Below are 7,919 nucleotides of genomic sequence, written 5' to 3'. Positions count from 1 at the left end.
ATCCGCGCCCGCCTGCAGGAGCTGCCGCACGGTCTCCACTTGCCCCCGCGCCGCGGCGCTGGCCAGACCCGCATCGCTGCCACTGCCTCCGAGCTTGACCTTCTCTTCTTCCCACATTTCGCAGACGCCAGACAAAATCGGGATGATCCGCCGCTAGCCCCGAGCTTCACGACACTCCTCGCTCCGGCCCCGCGCCGCCCCGGAGCGCTCTCTGCTCCTCGGGAGAGCCCCGCTGGCTCCAGTCCCCTGTCGCCGCCCTTTGGTGACTTGGCGGCTCGTGCAAAGGCCAAACGGCCTGTCGTTAAGTCGGCCTTTTCCGGGCGATCGTGAATGAGCGGACGCGCCCAGCTCGCTCCCAGGAAAGGCGCCTGGTGCGAGGGCTCCGGCTGGAAGGGCAGGAGCGAGCGTCTGATCCCAGGCGCACTGCAGTTTCTCGCTGGGAGTGGAGGGGTTTGGTCCAGCTGGGCGGTGCGCCGGCTCTCCCCACCCCCTTCGGCTCCGCCCGCAGCCCGCTTGCCAGCTCGGCTATGCGGCTCGCCGGCCGCGAGGCGGGGCCAGCGGAGCTGCAGGGGACGAGGTAGGGGCGGGATGGGAGAGTTGACGGGGTAGGGGCAGGGAGAGGGGGGAGGAGCTAGCCCAGACGTTGCTAGGACGCATGCGCCAGACGCCGGGCGCTCGGAGGCCCAGGCCTTGCTCGCCCAGAGTCCCGGGAAGTCTTGGTCAAGGTTTTGGAAACAACGAATCAATGTACTCAGCCCCTCCCTCCAGCAGGCGGAGCAGCGTCTTTCTATTTCTTCAGCTGGCTTCACGCTGGAGACGTTAGTCGCTCCCCGTAGAATCAATGACAGAAAGACATTTAAAATAACTCTGTCTTAAGATGTCTGAAAGTGACAGCTCTGCACCGGTCATGCAGGTTATATTCATCCCCAGGCAGTACTTGAACTTCACTAGCTTCACATCTTGCACCAACCTTAGCAATTTTCTTTTGGGTGTGTCTTCCTATTTGAATGAGTCAAAAAAAAAATCAGTATACCTGGTAAGAGAAAAATCCCGAGAATCCTGTTTTGAATGTGCTACTTATTATTTTCATCTTTGAGTTATGGTTACACTCCTTGTAAAAAATGACCTTTAGATTGAGAGTGACAACATGTCAGGCACCTAAAAATATCAATATATATGTTTTAAGAATCTGAGGTCACACTTTCATGATATTTGAACACTTTATTTTTTATTTTACTCTTATTAAAACCCACCTCAGCAAGTATTTCCTTTTTACTTGTCATGAGTAATAAAGGGAATTTATGCAAAGATAATGAAACACAATAAAACAGGGGTGTGGTGCTGGCTCTGCCATTAAACAGGTTGAACCTGTCATTAAACCCTCTTCTGAAGATTTAAAGGCCAAGTGCTTTTCTTCTTAATCTTCCTAGGTGAGTTTGCATTAATGCAGCGGTTCTCAACCTGTGGGTCGCGACCCCTTTGGCAGTCAAACGACCCTTTCACAGGGGTCGCCTAAGACCATCCTGCATATCAGATATTTACATTACGATTCATAACAGTAGCAACATTACAGTTATGAAGTAGCAACGAAAATAATTTTATGGTTGGGTCACAACATGAGGAACTGTATTTAAAGGGCCAGAAGGTTGAGAACCACTGCATTAATGCATTGCTTTAAAGATTTAAAAAATTATAGCTGATACTTGATTGAAATAGGGAGAGAACCACAAGTTGTGTGTTTGTTGCCTAAAAACTTTGGTGAAAAACTACATGAAAGTAGGTCTCTCCTAACACTGAATTGTTTTTATTCACTACATCATTTTTGGTTCAGAGTGCCAAGGAGGAAGGCTCTTAAAGGGAGGGCAATTGTTTGCTTGCTTACAAATGAGACTCGGTATGTTTCTTCTGGCATGCCTTAGCTTGGACTCCCCTCCCCTCAAACCGCTGTAGGATGAGGAAGAGCTCTTTAAAGAAAGGAAGGCCCATGGAAGTGGTAGTGAGGGCTGAAGAGATACTGACTGATTTTCAAGAGAGTGGAAGTTCACCCAGATGGGGAAGAGAAAGAGGCAGTATTAATAACAATTATTTCTCTCTCACCCTACCCACATTTTTTAGGTTTCAGTTTTTTAGTGCTTCTGCCTTTTAATCTTATTTGAGCCTCTACTCTTATCTGGAAAAAGAAATTGTCCTTGTGTTTGTTGATGATGGCTCTGTTCCTTCATCTGGCCAGAGCAATAGAAGTCTACCTTTGGGTGAAACAACCCAGTGAGTTGTTTTTGTTTAGACTTTGGGGCCAGTATCTATGCAGTGTATTGGGAATTACAGGTATGTTGGTAGAATTGGAGGAAAAGGAGAAAAAAATGGACAGTGGGAAGCCAGAATCTTTGAAAGGAATGACATTAGTTCTTTGCTAGTCACTATCAGGGGCTGAGTCAACTAGACTGATATAGGTGAATGTGGTGGCAAATGAATTCAGTCCAGAATATTTTTATCAGAACAGCCTGGTTACTCTAAAATTTAGTGCACAGCCAAATGTTGCAAGGCAGGCTGTTTTTTATTTATTTATTTTATTTTTAAAATACATTTTTTTTATTGATTTCAGGGAGGAAGGGAGATAGAAACATCAATGATGAGAATCATTGATTGGCTGTCTCCTGCACGCCCCCTTACTGGAAATCGAGCCTGCAACCCCAGCATTTGCCCTGCCTGCCTGGGAATCGAACCTGTGATCTCCTGGTTCATATGTCAATGCTCAACCATTGAACCACACTGGCCAGGTGGCAGTTTGCCTTTTAAAGGTGTGTTGTTAGGGGAGGCAGAGGAGGGTGGGAGTGGGCAAAGCAGAGGCGGGGGCAATGGGGACTCCTGCAATAATGTCAACATTAAGACATCTTAAATGAAATAAAAATAAAGACCTTCCCTCTAATGGACCCAGTGATTAAATTTAGTTCAACAAAACTTAGTTCAGCATGTCCAGGAATTCACAGTTGAATAAGATCTAGGTCCTAGCTTTTAATTAACTTCCCCAGTGGCACTCAGAACTAATAACTAGAGAGTTTCAATTTAATATGATAACTTTACTGAGACTTGTGTTTACAGGGAATTTGGGGAATAAGGAAGAAGGGAACTTAACTCAAGGTCAAGGTGCAGCTTAAGAGTCTTTTTAAAGAATGCATTGGAAATTAACTGTTTCCTGTCTTCTCACCTTGGATTTCTTTGAAACTTAACAAAAAGGTTAGAAAAAGATAGCCTGAGCCAATTTTTTCTTGTTTTTAATCCTCATCCGATGATATTTTTTCCCTCATCATTTTTAATACATATTTTTATTGTTGATAGTATTACAGGTATCTTCCATCTCCTCTCCTTCCCCCCGCCCCAACTCCTCCTAGCACCTCCTTCCTCCACCCTATTGCCTGTATCCATGGACTATGCAAATAAATATATAAGTTCTTTGGTTTATCTCTTCTTGTCCCCGCAACCCCACATTGAGATATGGAACCAACTGGCATACCTCAATGGATTTTTAGAGAGAGTGGAAGGTAGGGAGGAAGGTGGGGGGAGGAGGAGAGAAACATTGATGTGAGGGAGACACACCAATTGGTTGCCTCCTGCATGGGCCCTGATCAGAGCTGGGGATTGAACCTACAACCCAGGTACATGCCCTTGACCAGGAATGGAGTCTGTGACCCTTCAGTGCATGGGCCGACACTCTAACCACTGAGAAACACCAGCCAGGGCACTTGAGCCAATTTTTAAAATATATTTCATTGTTTTTTTTACAGAGAGGAAGGGACAGGGATAGAGAGCTAGAAACATTGATCAGCTGCCTCCTGCACGCCCCCTACTGGAGATGTGCCTGCAACCAAGGAATATGCCCTTGACTGGAATCAAATCTGGGACCCTTGAGTTCGAAGGCTGACGCTCTATCCACTGAGCCAAACCGGTTAGGGCACTTGAGCCAATTTTTGATCCACTTTCTTAAGTGGTAGGCATTGTCAGTGTCTGAAAAATAAAAACTATTTTGGGGTGATAAGGAGATGGAAGATACTTTTTGTTGTTGTTGTTGTTTGGTTGAAGGGGACATAGATAAAGATTGGCAAGACAGGTGAAAAGCCAGTGGGTAGAATGACTGAGACTCTACCATGAGACAGATATGTGAGCTTTGCTAAGCAAGTTCACTGGCAAAGAATTCTGGGCAGGCGAAGTTTTGCCAGGGGTATGCGCGATTACTAGCACCACGGACAGCGCTTTCCTACTAAGATTGTCTGGGTGGTCCTAATACACTCCAGCCTGAGGATTCCTGAGGAAACTTAAAACTTGATTTTCCAAAGCCCTTTCTCCCCTGGAATTAAAAGAGAATCACATGGAAGCTCAACCAACGTGCTCACTCAACATGGTGTCCAAATATTATTGGATTACCTAATATTCTATATGTAAAGAATATTAAATATCCTCTATATTTAAAAGAAGAGAGGAGACGTTATACTTACTGTCTACTCTGTTCCAAGTGCTTTACAAATATTGTTTCATTTAATCATAAAACCCCTATGCAACATGCAGTAGTATCTCAATTTTACGGATAAGACAAAAGTATCGGAGAAGCTAAGTAACTTGCATACTAGCTAATAATAGTTGGAGGTAGCATTTAACCTGTATGGTTTCAGAGCATCTACCCTTTTCATTATATTGTTTTAGCAGCTATCATGATAGGCTTAACTGGAAAAAAAGTGCAATAAACTAACTTATAATTATTTCCCATTCTATACTGTATTTTCCAGATGGCTTACCTCACAGCATATCCTTAATATACTTCAAAGATGACATTTTACATGCAATACAATAGCACATTTGTCTTGGGCAATAGAGTAAGATAATGAAACACCTTTCCTCTCCCTGAAACCCAGCTGTCTCTAGGATGACATACAATCGGTTAACACTTTGAACACATTTAGAGATGGAATGGATGGGAACATAGTGGGCAGCTGAAACTTAGAATTGTCACAGCTATGCCTTTTAATAGGGTGGATAATTTATAAGTGAGAAGAGATAGAAAGTAAATTAGTATCAAATTTTGGATGTAAATGGAAGGGAATGAGTAAAATCAGTTACAGTATTATAAGTAATGCAGATCCCTAGTGATAATGTTTATATTCTAGTTGGTGAAACTATATATAAACTCATTGTAAAAGTGTGAATGGAGTCAGTTGAGTGACCAAGAGAAGTAGTGACATAACTTGAACATGGTTGGATCCCACTCAGAAAGGAGTGCATATTCCTCAGATTAATTTATACTAACAGATGTAAAAATGAAATTTTCTGGCACAAATTTTAGCATAAAAGATTATTTTTTCAGAAAAAAATAGTATAGACTGTAGTATTTAATCCTAGGAGTTAGTGCCAAAACTTTTCTAAGAAAAAGCTTTTGATAATATGTGTTGATGCTACCTCTTTAGTCTCTCTAATCATTCTGAAGACATTGTTGCATATTTTTTACATTGTTAATGCTTTTTTATTTAAAAAATTATAGGCTCAACATTGTATTTGATTACATATATATAAGGAACAGTTCCTAAGACATAAATACAATTCACATTCAAACTCAGACTAATTAGATGAAGAAAAACATCCAGCAAGGACTTCCTGGTCAAGGTGGCAGTGTAGATAAATATGGTACTCCAATCCTCCCACAGCCACCACCAAATTACAACTAACCAACAGAACAACATCATTCAGATTCAGCTGAAATCTAGTTGAATGGAAGTCCTACAACTAGGAATTTAAAGAAGAGGCCACATCAAGACTGGTAGGAGGGGCAGAGACACAGAAGGGGCTGGTCCTATACATGACCTTTTAATATCTGGAGGGATATCTTGGCTGCAGATGTTTCCCATGAGGAGCAATGGGTCCCAGCCCCACACCAGAACCCCCAGCTCAGAGTTCCAGTGTCAGGAAGAGAAGTCCCATAACTTCTGGCTGTAAAAACCAGGGGGGATCGAGGCTAAGGGAGATGGAGGCTTCTGGAGTCCCAGGCAGTTCCTTGTAAAGGGCCTTACTTGGTCTTCCCTGGACTCTCTCCCTCTGAGCTCCAGTGCTGGGGCAGCAGCTTGAAAGGAATCAGGGATATACGGGGAGGAATTGAATTGTTTGTCATTAGGGCAAGAGCTGGGTGGCAGTTTTCTGCCAGACAAAAGTGCTGGCAGAGATCATTGTTTTCTGAGAATCTCACAGATCTGACAGGCAATTGCCATATCTGAGTCTCCATCAACTGGGCTTATACTGTTTGCCGCACCCTTGTGATTCCCTGTGACCTGTCCCCACCCAACTTGTGGCCTCAGTTATGCCATTTCCAGTATTTCCCCATACAATTGGCCTCTCTTTCCTCAAGCAAACAGCATGTGGTCTATGAATAGCCTGCACCTCTTGCTAAGTGGCCCCAGGCCTGGCACTAGTGGCAGCCACCTTGATTTGCAGCTTGGCCTCTCCTGGGCACCTCCAAGCCCAGCATAAGTATCAGCCACCTGCAGATTGCTCTGTAGCTCATGCCAGGTGGCCCCAGGCAGGATGCATGTGGTGGCTGACGTTGTACCTCTTGGGAGGCCCCAGAGCTAGTGCAACTGATGAACAGCTTCAGACTATGCCAAATTATAATCCTACAACCTCCATACTCAAGGGGCGGACTCCGTGAGCACTGAGGCAAGTCCTGCTCCATAGGGTTGACTCCTGCACAGCTTATCCTTTCCTGTAATTGCAGCCAGTCCTCACAGCCAATTGGCTTGGGGGGTCAATCCCACCCATTAACCCAAACAGCAAATCAAAGCTGAACTACAACAGGCCAGTGAACCCAGCGTGCCCAGCTTGGGTGACTGGGGAGACTGTGCCACTGAACCCTATAGAACACCTACTACACAAGGCAACTCTAACAAGTCTGGGAGATTTAGTAGCTCTACCTAATATATAGAAACAACCATAGCAAAGCAGCCAAAATGCAGAGACAAAGAAACAGTTCCCAAGTGAAAGGATAGGAGAAATATAAAAAGAACTATATGAAATTGAGGCAAGCAAACTACCAGATACAAAGTTCAAAACGATGGTTATAAGAATGCTCATGGAACTTAGTGAGAATTTCAACAGCCTAAAAAAATGACATAAAATTTATAAGATTTTCTCTTTGTCTTTTGCCCTTGGCATTTTAATTATGATGTGTCTTGGTGTGGTCCTCTTTGGATTTCTTTTGTTTGGGGTTCTCTGCGCTTTCTGGACTTGTAAGTCTATTTTTTTTCACCAGGTAGGGGAAGTTTTCTGTCAATATTTCTTCAAATAGGTTTTCAATATCTTGCTCTCTCTCTTCTTCTGGTACCCCTATAATTCTGATGTTGGTACGCTTGAAGTTGTCCCAGAGGCTCCTTACACTATCTTCATATTTTTGGAATCTCTTTTCTTTTTTCTTTTTCAGTTGGGTATTTTTTTTGTTTGTTTCTTTGTATTTCAAATCTTTGACTTGATTCTTGGGATCCTCTTGTCTGCTGTTGGATCTCTGTAAATTATTCTTTATTTCAGTCAGTGTATGCTTACTTTCTAGTTGGTCCTTTTTCATATTCTCGAGGGTCTCACTAGATTCATTGAGGGTCTCACTAAATTTATCAGCGGTTTCTAGAAAATTCTTGAAAAACTGTTTAAGCATGGTTTTGACCTCTATATCCAGAAGTTTGCTTTTCTCCATTTCTGTCATTTGTGACCTGTTTCTTTGTCTCTGCATTTTGGCTGCTTCCCTATGTTTGTTTCTCTGTATTAGGTAGAGCTGCTACATCTCCCAGACTTGGTAGAGTGGCCTTGTGCATTAGGTATCCTGTAGGGCCCAGTTGCACAGCCTCCAGCCTCCCTAGTCACCCAAGCTGGGCACCCCTGGGCCCCCCTTGTGT

Source organism: Myotis davidii, unplaced genomic scaffold (assembly GCF_000327345.1).
Source record: "Myotis davidii unplaced genomic scaffold, ASM32734v1 scaffold1637, whole genome shotgun sequence".
NCBI classification, from domain to species: domain Eukaryota; kingdom Metazoa; phylum Chordata; class Mammalia; order Chiroptera; family Vespertilionidae; genus Myotis; species Myotis davidii.
This window is presented reverse-complemented; position numbering follows the sequence as displayed.